A 14,670-nucleotide genomic window follows, 5' to 3' on the forward strand; every position below is an offset into this window, starting at 1 on the left:
TTCCCTGCAAATGCTTCTGCAAACTCATCCACAATTGGACCTGCTCCCACATTCCTAATTGTGACTTTGTTTACAGGTTGCATGTCTTGAATAAAGCGCAATGTCCCATTTTTCTTTGGTACAGTAAACCATCTGTTGGAATATGGGGCACATGAAGGCTCCAAGATTCCCATCCTGATCTTTTCCTTTAGTAATTCCATCAACTTTGGCAAGAGAGCCTTTGGTACTGGAATTGGCCGCAGGTTCCATGGCACATGTGGAACAGTAAAGATCACCATTGGTGCTGTTACACTTGGATCAACACAACCAATCTCATGCGGCTGAAAGGCAAAAGCTTTCCCATGTTTTACAAGCATCTCCTCAAAGCATTCCCTTTCAACTGGCAACAGAAAATCCCTCTCACCAATCTTCAGCTCTTTCAGAGTTTCTTGAGTAAATTTATGCCCAATTTTCTTCGGATCTCTAAGATTTGGCTGCATAGAAGCTTCATCTATCTTCTCCTTGCTTCCTGGTGGCAAGGGCAAGGCAACTGGCTTCACCTTTTTTGCAACCGTTTTGTACTTTGTATTAACATGAGCATCCATCTCACAATTCATGTTTTTACATTCCACCCCCTCAAATTCCTGGATTATATCATACATCTTCACAGATGACACCTTTATCATTTCATTTCCACCCTGTAAGCATGCTCTTCTCATATCAAAAAGCACATCCATAGTATCTATAAATGACACCTCATCAAGCACCCCTGAAATAAACTCATTCTTCTCCAAAAGACCACACTGCTCAAAACTTTTTTGTTCATTTTGTATATGTTTTTGCATGCCATGCTTTAAATCCTTGCTTTTTACAAAAACCAGTGACCCATAGCTGGAGAATCCCTGAAAATTTGCTGAAAAACTATTTACATTGATTAAGTCCTGCGAGAACTCATTTCCCCTTGTACCATTGGAATCCCGCTTTACAATGGCACCTGGCCAAAATCCCTCATCTCCCTGTAATTCATAAACTCTCTGTTTATCTTTGGGAGTGACTGTGCCCGAAGAGATTCACGATTCCTTTCATGATTAATGCAGACTGTCAAAAACTGAACAGCCTTTTTGCCATCTTTACTCCTTATTCTTGCATATGCTGAACCGTCATCCAAAACCTTTGTTTCCATCCTTACAGCTGTAATGTAGGGCTGCCCAAGAATGAGGGGATACGATGACATCTCCTGAACAAAGAAATTCTGATCATCCTTCACATCCCCTATAGTTACCCTTACATTTGGACATGCTGCATAAAGCTCTCCAGATGAATTATTAGCTGCTTTAATCATCCACCCATGATCCACATCCATTGGCCACTTACATTTGTTGTAGAGATTTTTAGCCATAAGATTTATTTCAGACCCATGATCAATTAGAGCGACATATGGCTCTTCCAAATCACCTATCTTGACAAGGGTTTCAGTGGTGGCTCTTGCCCAATGGCTCCTGGAGTAATGACTTTTTGTAAGAACTTCTTTTTCGTCATCCTCTTCCACAAAACGCACTTGTCGTGCCCCATCAGCAGAGTGATTACATTCCACCACATTTTCTCTCTCTTCCTTTTTCTGTGCCTGTACACCATGAGTCTTGGAAGTGCTTGCTTCCCCTTGTGATGGAATAGATTCAATTATGGACTGCCTTTTTCTTCGTATAATATCAATTATCTCATCATGAAATTCTTTCTTTGCAATCCCCAAGACTTCCCCTAGTGTGAATTCCACCCTGCTGTTTAGAATTCTCTCTTCAAGCACCTTTTTGAGATCTGTTGCAACTTCAATATCAGATTGAAGCTTGTAGAGTGGACTTTTCCCTTTACCCTTCTCCTTCATTTTTGCTGGCACTTCTTCCATTGAAACATCATGTGGAGGTCTGCCTTGCTGTGGAGGCATATGTGATGGCCCAGGATCCTTCTTTTCACTTCCACGTGTAACTCTTTTTGATGGCCCTCCTTCCTCATTTTCCCTTTTACGTTTCTCTTCTACCTGTGCCTCATTATTTTGGCATTTGGCAATATAGGCATGAATGGATAAAGAATCCACAGGCTCCTCCCAGCCAGTCTCAAGGCGTATACAATCACCTGCCTCATGCAAAGCTTGCTTTGACACTTTCTTTGATGCAATTAATTCCATTGTTGACGGCCAAAAATTCTCATTCTCATAATCCTCATCATTCTCAAATCCCTGCTTTTGTTGACCAACCTTTAGTCCATAGGTTGCTGCCTCAACCATAGAAATGGCATGACTAGCAGCCATATCTTCTACCAGCCTTTTCATCCCTCCTTTCCCAAAGTTTGTACTCAATGGAAGTCCAGTCTCTGTAAGATGGATTTTCCCATCGTTGAAGAACACAAGTTGATTTTTAAGAGCTTCTTTATAACTGGTACAATCCTTCTTTGCATGCTCTGGGTCGTCACACCATATGCATCTATATGTAAACCCTTCTTTGGTTTGAGGCCTTTGCATAGAAGCCTGCCCCAATGGTAGACCTTTTTCTTCGATCCTGGACATCTTCAATTTTAAATCACGCATACCCTTGATAAGCTCATCCATCGGCCCATCTATCTTAGAAGTTGTGGCAGCTGGCTTGGATAAACTTTCAGGGGTAACAGCAACTATTGGGGTTGCAGAGCCCATCACCATTTTATCCCTCCTCCGCTGCCGCTTTGCTAACATAGTGACTGCATCCTCAACATCATTCCAATCACTCTTTAATCCTTGCTCTGTATTTTTATCCTCAAGGAGGATTTCCAATGTCTCCTGGAGATCTTTCCCAGCTGCCTGCAAGAAGAGCTCTGTCTTTTCTCTGTCCAAAGTTGCACGCTCTATTCTTGACAACTGGGCATAACGCTTCTCAAACTCCCTTAGCAATTCTGTGGCAGAAATTCCCATTTTAGGTTTTGTGACCCATTCCAAAAAAGTTCGTTTGGTCACTCGCTCAGAATCCTCCATGAAGTATTCATCCTTTAAAGCAAGTTTGAATTCTTCCCAATTTCTGCCACCCTGTGCTGTCTGCAATCCTTTTATGCGCATACCAACTCGAAACTCCGAACCATATCCTCCTCAGTTACCCTGTTTAGCTCCATCTCCTTTATATAATTGCGCAGATACTTTGTAATGTCCTTCCCATCAAATTGATCTACCTTTTTCACAATTGATTGTAAGGCTTTGGTCATGGAAATCTGTCCCCTCTCAGCAGCTTGTTGCTGTTGCATGTACATGGAAAACATTTGGAACATCTGCATAACTCCGGGGTCAAAATGAACCCCCTGGCCCTCAGAATTCTCAGCCATAGCTTCCCTGTATATTTCACCACACTCTCACCCCAGCAGTTTCACGTCGGGTTCACCAAAGCTGTCGTGAAGTGTGCGGAGTAGCTAGGAAAGTACGAAACTTCTAGCTGTGAGAGTTGGTGTCGAACCTAACAAGGAAACTCACATACAAGATTTCCCAAGGAGTATTGAACATCACTATTTCCAATGACAAATACATGTGTCCTCTTCCCTCAATACAACCTTGAATTCCTCCAGATAATTGCACGGAATTTCATGAAATCCTTTGAACCATTCACATGTGGGCATAACAAAGATTTCCAATTATTCCAATATACATGTGGCCAGTTACATCCATTACATCCAGTGCCCTCAAATCCTTTATTTCCGGATGTACTTTATCTCCTGAAAACCTGCCTTAATATACTAACATTTCACAAGTAAAATATAGCATTTTGCATAGCTTTATCATCCTCATGAGATTTAGAAAATTCCATGGCTTGAATTTCAAAAAAAATCCGATCGAGTAGGAAGTAAACCACCTTTCGGAACCTTAATTTCCACAATACTCCAAGTCACAAGATCTTCCCTTTTCTCAAATCCTTCAAAGGTATACTAAACAAGCGATTTTTCCCATTTATTGGTTTATACATTCAAAGTAAATATAAATCCCACTTAACTGCAAGTAAGGATAGATGGGATTTTCATCGTTTTTCTTCTTTATTTCTCTGACGGCGGATCGCTGCAGACCACTGAAGGCAAGCTACAAACATTTGATGGAAGCTTTATCATTGGGTAGCTTTCATTATCCTCTATAATTCTAACTCCTACACGACATAAACAGAAGCACTAGCTTGAATTTTTTTAAACTCTGGTTGGATGGACGCTGTTCCTCCAACGCTGCATATATTTTTTTTCTCTCCCTGGTTCCCGCCGTGAAGCTCCGACGTTTTTTCTCTTTCCCGCGGCGATTTCGGTGCCCATACCCCGCCAGCTGTATATACCATTAAGAGCTGCGCTCTTTCTAGAAATTCCCCAATGCTTTGTTAACCTTAGCACTAAGGTTATAAAACATAACCTTAGCATTAAGGTTAAAATCCTCAATGCACCTATTGTTTCCATTTCTTCCATTGTTATGGAGTGCTGACCTTATATATATATATATATATATATATATATATATATATATAATCAACTCTTTTTCACCTTTATACCATAACCTTTCTAAAGGTTTTTCTCACGCCTTAGCTCCATTTAGCATCCTTATTGTGCATATAATTTTGCCATTTAAAGCATACGATCAAGATCCCGACCAATATGCACCATTAGGTTCTCTGTCTCAGTGCTAATGTCACAAGCAAAATCCAGTCCTATCAAGGCACAAGATATCTGCTAGCTCCAAAATTCTCCATAAGCATAAAAAAAAATCCTCCACAATTCACACCACACTGTCAAAGGCTTCAAAACCTGGCTCAGCCTCAGCTCATCTTATTGAACCTTATCTACAATATGAACATATATACTCAGGCATCATATAATGATTCGTCATGGCACATAACCTCATGCATGTGGATGTGTATTTGACGGCCTCACATGCACGGTTTCACATCATAGACGTGCCATGGCACGACAACGCAACCGCACTGAGAAAAATTTAGTTGCTTTAAGGAGTACTTAGAGGCCCTTTAGGATGAGATTCGTAGAAGTGGCAGCCAAAGGGGAGATATGTTAAGAGATGAGTTGACTCATCATCTCCATCGCGTCCATGACAGTAGTGGTCGCATGGAGGCAAACCAACTAGAGATGAGTTCTTTCATGGAGAACATGCATGTTCAAATCGGGGAATGTCTACGTGGGTGTAATGGGCAATGTAAAGAACATGTAGATTCTCTAAAAGATCAAGTGCGTACATTAGGCATGGAAGTATTAAGTCTAAAGATATCTGTTAATAATCGACTCAATGTAATTATGAAAAAGATGTGCCATGTTTTAGAATCCAGGGTAGTTGCTTAGAGATTTTGTGAGAGGAATAATGTTTTTTGATCAAGGGTCAAATTGGGTTTCAACTTTTATATTTGGCTCTTTATCTTGGCGATATATATGAAATTTCTGTTTTCTCAAGTTTAATACTTCTCTTCTATTATGTCTTCACGCTCTTATTTTCCATCTCTCAACATGTTTCAACTCTGCCCCTCTCTCTCTGTCTCTCTCTCTCTCTCTCTCTCTCTCTCTCTCTCTCTCTCTCTCTCTCTCTCTCTCTCTCTCTCTCTCTCTCTCTCTCTCTCTCTCTCTCCATGTCATTGTCTGTCTCTTTGTCTATCTTAAGTATTATGTTGTTTGAAGTTTAAAAAAAATAGTATTCGTTATTTTGTGTTTCGAAGGAGATTGAAGATGGCTAGGAGCTGTACATACTTGAGTTCAAACCAAGTTCGTCGGCTTCGAATTTTGGATGCAACATGCATGACTCACCGTAAACGGTCAGGGACAAGGACTTGCATTCGAAAACAAAATGTTGCTAATTTTACGAATCACTTAACATAGCTGGGATTGAAACATTTGTTGGAAGGGTTGAAAATGAGGAGCATAGTGAACCCCATGGCGGAATCCACTTGGAATCAAGAAACAGAACAATTCTCAATGCTACGGTTCTTCAAGAACCTATCAATAAACATCACAATGCTCAGACACATAGAGATTTTGCACGAGGCCATTTCTCATTTGATTTAAATAAGCTACCTATGGGGATGATAATTTCCAATCTATAACTTTTGTTGTTGGTGATGTGAAAGATATTAGATCTGAATGTCACTCTATAAGGTGGGTGTTTTCTTTGCCTCGGAATGTCACTCTATAAGGCGGGTGTTTTCTTTGCCTCGGAATGTCAAGCACCTAGCAACTATGGTGATATATTTTGGAGATTGTACTCTTCACTCATTAGGAGGCCTTTCTTACAAGTGCCATTTTTGTGGTGCAATAATTTGAAAGTGTGAGGCGTCAAGAAAGCTTGGAGAATATGTGGGCAAACACTGTTGTGGAAGTGGGAAGGTCTCTTTACTACCATTGGAAAATCCACCTCTTGCACTGGTGGAGTTGTTGCGTGGTAATGATAATGCAAGTAAGGAATATAGAAAGAATATACAGTCTTATAATAATGCCTTAGCATTTGTTTCACTGGGTGCTCACTTGGATAGTTAGTTCACTAAGGGAGGAGGAGTATTCAATTTTCGAATCCATGGCACCACCTATCATCGTGTTGGGTCTGTGATACCTGATGAAATCCGAGATATGGTTCCTCGATTTGCGCAACTTTATGTGTATGATACAGAGCATGAATTAAAGAATAGACTTCATGGGATGCCCTCTTTAAATCATAAAATTGTTGAAAGGTTGCAAACAATGATGTATGTACATAATCCATATGCCCGCACACTTCGTTCAATGAGAGAAATGTTGTTGTCAAGTCCACATGTAGATTTGAGAATGGTCATCCCCACTGAAGCTAGATCAACCTCACGGCAATACTTGGTCCCTACTACAGGAAGTGAGGTAGTAGCTATCATGCCCGGTCAAGGAGATGATTTTCATGTGGGGCATAGAGACATTCAAATAATGTCGCGCACAGGTGCTATGAAAAAAATATCTAACTTGCATCGCTCATATATGCCTCTATTATATGTTCTTCTATTTTCTCAAGGAGAGGATGGTTGGCATGTTGGAATTCCACTCAATGGTAGGAATAGAGAAGGCTCAAATGAGGATACAAAGATTGTAACTCAATAACAATATTATGCTTATAGACTGCATATTAGGGAAGATACAAATGCATACCTTCTACGTGGTGGTCGTCTTTTGCACAACAATACAGATGCATATAGTAGCATGGAAGAATCTAGATTGGTATGGATATGCAATAACCAGAAAGCATTGCATGCTGAAGTTTACCAAGGTCTTGTAGATATGGTTAATTTATGCGATGGGGTTAATAGATTCCTTGTAGGCATTGCTAGACATAGGGTGGTACTGCCATCTACATATACTGGGGGGCCTAGATATATGCATCAATTGTACGAAGATTCAATGGCTATTGTTAGAAAGGGGTAAACCTGACCTGTTTATCACCTTTACTTGCAATCCCAAGTGGGATGAAATAACCAATGCTTTATTGCCAGGTCAGGTTGCCCAAGATCGACCTGACTTGACTCCACAGGTCTTTTGAGAAGCATAAGGACATGATGCACATTGGTCAAAAAAATCAATATTTGGAACGGTATTGGGATTTGTTTCTATTATTGAATTTTAAAAAAGAGGCTTGCCACATGCACATATATTATTGATATTGGAAAGTGGATGTAAACCGATCGAGATCCATCACTATGATATGTTGATATGTGCTGAACTTCCCGAGACAAGGTGATGTTTCCAGAGTTGCACAGCATAATTAGTCATTGCAATGTCCATGGACCATGTGGTGAATTGAATATTCACTCTCCTTGCATGGTTAATGGGAGTTGCAAACATCAGTATCCTTAGAATTTTTACGAGGAGATGATGGTAGTTTTATCCAAGTAAAGGATCATAGGGTGGATGTCGATGAGTTGTTCCATATAACCCTTTTCTCTCTTTGAGGTACAAAGCCCATATTAACATAGAAGTATGCTCTACCATTACAGCTGTAAAATATTTGTATAAGTATGTATACAAAGGACATGATAGAGCTACTATTGAGTTGCAAGACAGAAATGGGGCTATTGATGAGGTTAGTCAATATTTGGATACACGGTACGTTTTTGCTTCAGAGGCATACTGGTGCATATATCAATATGATTTGCAAGATGAAAAGTCCGATATACAAAGGTTACATGTTCATCTCCCAATGCACAATAATGTGCCTTTCAATGACCAGGATGACTTGCGTGATGTGATTAGTTGTGATAGAAACCAAAGAACATCTCTCACCGAATGGTTCACCATCGAATGGTTCAAAGCCAATCAATTGTATGCGGGATGCAAATAGCTTATTGTATATTGATTTTCCTTGCAAGTGGAATTCGGCTCTTTACTCATGGACTAAAAGGAAAAGGGGTAATATGTTGATTTCCCTTGCAAGTGGGTGTGGAATTCGGCTCTTTACTCATGGACTAAAAGGAAAAGGGGTAATATGATTGGACGTATGTATAATGTTAGTCCGAGTGCAGGTGAGCAATATTACTTACAGATGCTACTCCCACCAGTGTGCAAAGGGTGCAAATCTTTTGAGGATTTGCGAACAGTGAATGGACATTTGTATCCATGTTTTAAGGCTACATGTGAAGCCAAAGGGATGCTGGAGAGTGATGAGGAGTGGTATATGTGTCTCCGTGAAGCTGCAATTCAGAATATAGGATTCGAGTTGCGTCAATTGTTTGTCATTTATAATGGTTTTTTGTGAGCCTATATACCCTGGGCAGCTTTGGGACAAATTCTCCGTCAAACTTTTAGAAGATTTTTTCCATTCGTAAGCAGAGAGGGTGTGTCAATGTTGGTGTTTGTCATTCTATAGGAAAGAATCAGGCTTTGTTACACATGTAAGATCTCTTACATCAATATGGAAAGCAGTTAGCTGATTTTAAAGGGTTGCCTATTCCAGATAGATCAAGTGTTGCCACTGTTAACAATGGTTTGTTGATGGAAGAGATGATGTTTAATTCTGTTCAGTAAGCTAATTTGTTTGTTTCCATTGAAAGGAGTCTTAATAGTTGTCAATCATCAAGAGCATTTGATACTATCCTTAGAGCTGTTTCTTTAAACCAAGGTGGTGTTTTTTTCCTTGATGGACCAGGTGGATCAGGCAAAACTTATCTTTACAATGCCTTGCTATGTCAATTGCATGGAGAGAAACACGTTGCCTTGGCATGTGCATCGTCTGGAATAACTGCATTGTTACTCTCAAATAGTCGTACAGCTCACTCACGTTTCAAAATAGTCGTACAGCTCACTCACGTTTCAAAATCCCATTGGCTTTATGCTTCTAGCACATGTGGAATCAAAGCTAATAGCCCAGTGGTGGCGGAGATGTTGAAGCTTGCAAGGATAATCATTTGGGATGAGGCTCCAATGATGCATAGGTACGCATATGAAGCACTGGACAGGACAAATGTTAAAGGACATTATGCAAAAAGATACAGTGTTTGGTGGAAAAGTTATACTCCTTGGTGGTGACTTCATGCAAATCTTACCGGTTGTGCCAAAGGGATCGGGCGAGGACATTGTTGATGCAACGTTATGCCGGTCACATATTTGGAGATATGTGAGTGTTTTAAAGCTCACCCAAAACATGCGGGTTAGACAAAGTGCTTATAATGGTATAGAACATGAATTTGTCAAATGGACATCACAAATTGGGGATGGCACTATAGGTCAGTCAAACAATGAAGACAAAGTGGTAATTCCACTGTAAATGTTGATCCATGGGGTGACTCTGTTTTGAGTTTGGTAGAATGGGTATACAAAGATCTTCAGAGAGTTGAGGATTATGCATGCTTCTTCAAAGACCGTGCAATTCTTGCACCACAAAGTTTAGAGGTTGATGATATCAATGAACTAGCCTTGAGTTCATTGCTTGGTCATGAAAGAGAATACCTTAGTGCAGATTTCGTTGTTTCTTGTGAGAATGATGCAATACTGTATCCAATTGAACACTTGAACAGTTTGAACAGTTTGAGCTTAGTTCTAAAGATTAATGCCCCTATCATTCTGCTCCACAATTTGGACCCTCGACATGGACTTTGTAATGGTACCAGTCAGATTGATATGTAAGCAATTTAACTCAAAGGTGATAGAAGCAAAAATCATTACAGGTACAAACATTGGATACATAGTCTTTATTCCCAGGCTAACATTTATGCCTACTATGCTTCAATTGCCTTTTGACATGAGAAGGAGGCAATTTCCTGTCCGGTTAGCTTTTGGTATATCAATAAATAAGTCCCAAGGACAAACATTGAGTGTATTGGGACTTTATCTAGCCACACAAGTGTTCACACACATAGACAACTGTACGTTGCTATGTCACGTGTTAGATCATCCGATGCAGTGAAGGTGTGTGTAAAGCATATTGTGGAATATGAAAGCGGCACAAGAGGTTCAAATGAAGTCTTCACAACCAATGCTGTCTACAAGGAGGCTTTGCAAATGGCATGCCAAAGAATGTACATGTAAATGGCAACTTGCAAATGTAAGAGACTACATTTATACATATCTTTGAATGGAGAATGTTTCAAAGATGTGCGTGCAGTATTTGATTGCTTTTGGATTGCTTTTATACACAGTGCCATTATATTATTTGTTGCTTGGCTCAAGCTACTGAGCACACAGACACACACATAGCCATATGTGTGTGTGTGTGTGTGTGTGTGTGTATACATGTATATATACATGTATATACATATATACATGCCATATCCATCCTAAGTAATATACCCCTGATATCAAATATAACACACTCTCTCTTCTCTCTCTCTCTCTCTCTCTCTCTCTCTCTCTCTCTCTCTCTCTCTATACATATATATATATATAATATACCCCTGATATCAAATATAACACAGAGAGTGTATATATATATAATATACCCCTGATATCAAATATAACACAGAGAGTGTATATATATATAATATACCCCTGATATCAAATATAACACACACTCTCTATGTTAAATTTGATATCAAGGGTATATTATATATATATATACATGTATAGAGAGAGAGAGAGAGTTACATTATATATATATATACATGTATATATATTATATATATATACATGTATAGATAGAGAGAGAGAGAGAGAGAGAGAGAGAGAGAGAGAGAGAGAGTTATATTTGATATCAGGGGTATATTGCTTAGGATGGATATGGCAAGGAGATCATTTTCGCTCGTTTATGGTGATGGACAAGACATTGAAGGTAAATTTTTTAGATATTTGCTATAATATAGGTATTATCGTTTTCCAAGATCTATTTAATATTCATGGCTGAATTGTAGACCCTCCATTTTGGGAAGAACAAGCAACAGCATCTCTAATTATTATCGAATTATTAGAGAGCACTGGTGTTTTACGGTATGTATAGAAACTTCTTTTTTGTGTAGCTTTTGTGTTTCGTGTGTGATTAATTTATATTTTTATTAAAACATTCTTTTTTGCAATACTAGGGAATATCTTTACTTTTTAGAACCCAGATTGTTGTTGGGTTTGTATGGTCGAGACAATTACGAACGAGAGCTTTGGGCTCCTTGGAATTTACAATCTAAGATTGCAAAAGGTTGCAGATCGACTTCATGTACATGTAATGTTTGTGGATTATGAAAAGCCTGATAAGTTAGATTTTCGGTGCATAGGCATTGGACAACACAGAATTTTTCAATTTGCTGTCATTATTTTATGGGTTTGTAATGCTAGATGTATATTTATATGCCAAGTTTGGTACTTTAGAAACTTCTATACGGATATATATGGCAATCATGATGTGTTTTATATAAAAAGTTGGCAAGTTGAGGATGATGTATACATATATATATATATATATATGAGTGTGAACAATATCTATGGATATTATGGGTGCATGGGCATACACAAACACATATTTGGAGGGGAGAGAGGGGAAAAGAAGCCGTTGGGCCTGCGGAATCGTGGAGGGAAGGGAGGATGAAGTCGGCCATCGCCTCTTTGGAGAAGGAAGGGGCATTTAAAAAAAAATATCCAGGCCGTTGGCGCCCGCAAGCTTTATTAAAGCTTAAATAATAATTTTATAAAGTTTAAGTTATATTAAGCTTTATTAAATCTTTATAAATTAGCCCATGCACTCGCAGCCTTGGCAGAAGGAAAACACCCTTCAATGCACAGCGCAAGCTTGAAGGGAGAGAGGAGAAATTGACGCTACTGCCATCGCCTAATTGTGGAGGAAGAATTTTTAGCTTATTAAATCTTCTAATTAATTTTCAATAAGCCCAATTATGACTGTGAGAAAATTATGAGAAAACAAATTGATTTTAAAACCAAAAATTGACTTGTGAAGCTCTCACATCCATCCATCATAGAAATCAAACATTGTCACTAGTTTAGCAAGCCTATTGTGGGTTCTAATCCTCCTTCTCTTGCTGATTCCATCTTTACGGTTGGATTAGGGAAAGGATTTGAGTTGAGAAAGGTGGTTTTGGGAGAAGAAGGGTGATTTTCTTCAAAAGGGTGGCTTTCTTCCTAGCAAGTGATCCAAATCTTGATAACAAGTGATCCAAATCTTGATAAATCTCGATGTAATGGTCCACAAAATTCACATAACCATGCTTCTTTCTTTTGCCCAAAGGTTTTCCATGTCCAAGAGGATGAATTTGTGGCCTTGTCCAAAGCCTTCTACTCTTGCTGCATATTCTACTCTATTTTTTAATTTGTTGAAAAGTTTTTAAATTTTCTCCAAGCCAATAAGCCTTTGAGAAAAAATCAATTTCTTGATTTTTCTTCAATTCTCTATGACCCAAATTCAATACTTGAATCTGTCGTGCTCTGATACCGCTGTTATTTTACAGGACCATGGTACATGGAGATTAGATTATTCCACAAATTAAATAATAAAAAAAATAAACCATAACATTATAGCATAAATCAAGAGCATGAAAGATCAAGAACACAAGATTGGGTACAATCTCTCCCCCGACGTGTGTAGTTCCACTCTCACACGCGGTATTTAAAGCACATTAATAAATTTAGTCCTTAGAGCAATAAACAGCATAGCTTTTTCCAAAATTGAACCTTAGTCCAATGCTTTTAAAGCATCTCATCAAAAATAAACCTTGCCCAACATATGTATAATGGGCCAAACCATACAAAATTAAATATTGAGCACACATGTGCTTGGCTAGATAATCTTGTCCAATGTCTACCTTGGTCGTCTCGAACTCATGAACTATACTCAACATAATCCACAATGTTAGATCACAATTACTTTGAAATCACTCACAAAAATAATTCTAATAAATGAAAATCATTCATTACCATGCTTCACACATGAACCATGCATCACACATAATTATTTGGATTCACTCCCATTATAAAATATTCTAAAAAATCTCTCTCCCGTGATAGTCCTCCCATTTGAGAAAAACAACCATCCTTGGTTGTAACTATGAGCACACACGAGTAATCAAACACATTAATTGTTCCCACATTGGATTCACTCACAATGTTTGAATACACGTCACATGTATAATTCACAAAGTATGTCATTATGTATTTAAGTGGATTCACTCCCACATATCCTCACACGCATCACACATACCTTAGAGTTGATCGGACTCACTCACAATCAAACTCACACATTGGATTCACTCACAATGTTTTCATATGCGTCACACGTATTCACAAAGTATACCATACATCTCACACGTATCACAGCTAGTTGGACTTACTCACAACCAACTAGGGTCACCCTCATTAATTCAAAAGAGTTGATTGGATTCACTCACAATCAAACTCGTACATTGAATTCACTCACAATGTTTTCATTGAATTCACTCACAATGTTTTCATACGCGTCACACATATTCAAAAAGTATACCACACACGTCTCACACACATCACACATATTCAAAAAGTATACCACACGTCTCACACGTGTCACTAGTTGTACTCACTCACAACCAACTAAGGTCAGCCTCATCAAGAATTATTTGAAAAGAGTTGATCGGACTCACTCACGATCAAATTCAGAGAACCTTTACACGCGTCACACGTGTCTTAGAGTTGATCGGACTCACTCACAATCAAACTCACACACATTGGATTCACTCACAATGTTTTCATACACATCACACGTATTTAAAAGGTATACCACACGTTTCACACGTGTCAGAGCTGGTTGGACTCACTCACAACCAACTTAATCACAATACATGTGTCACACATGTCACACTTGGTTGGATTCACTCACAACCAAATTAATCATACTTGGGTCACCCAAGATATTCTTTTTACTTATTGGATCACCCAATAAATTAATTACCGTAACAATATTTGGGTTTTCTTCTCTGATGAGAGGAGGGGGAATGTGGTCATATTGTCATGGTGGGCAAACAATATGCCACATAGTTGCCTTATGCAACCCCGCATCTCCTATCCTACCTCATCAAGAACTACACGCCCTTCCCACACCGTGTACTAATGTCGACTAAAGCAATGTGATGAGATGGGGGAGTCGGCCACACTATCTATGGGTGGCCACTCTCGTGAAGGGATAATTGCATCCATGGAATGACAGTTATAACAACCACCACCACTGCGACATGAGCATCTACTACGATTAAAGGAACGGCCTGAGGGCGGGGTGTGAGTAGGGGATGGCATGGG

Source organism: Cibotium barometz, chromosome 7, assembly GCF_041138505.1.
Source record: "Cibotium barometz isolate CiBa-2024 chromosome 7, ASM4113850v1, whole genome shotgun sequence".
Lineage (NCBI taxonomy): Eukaryota > Viridiplantae > Streptophyta > Polypodiopsida > Cyatheales > Cibotiaceae > Cibotium > Cibotium barometz.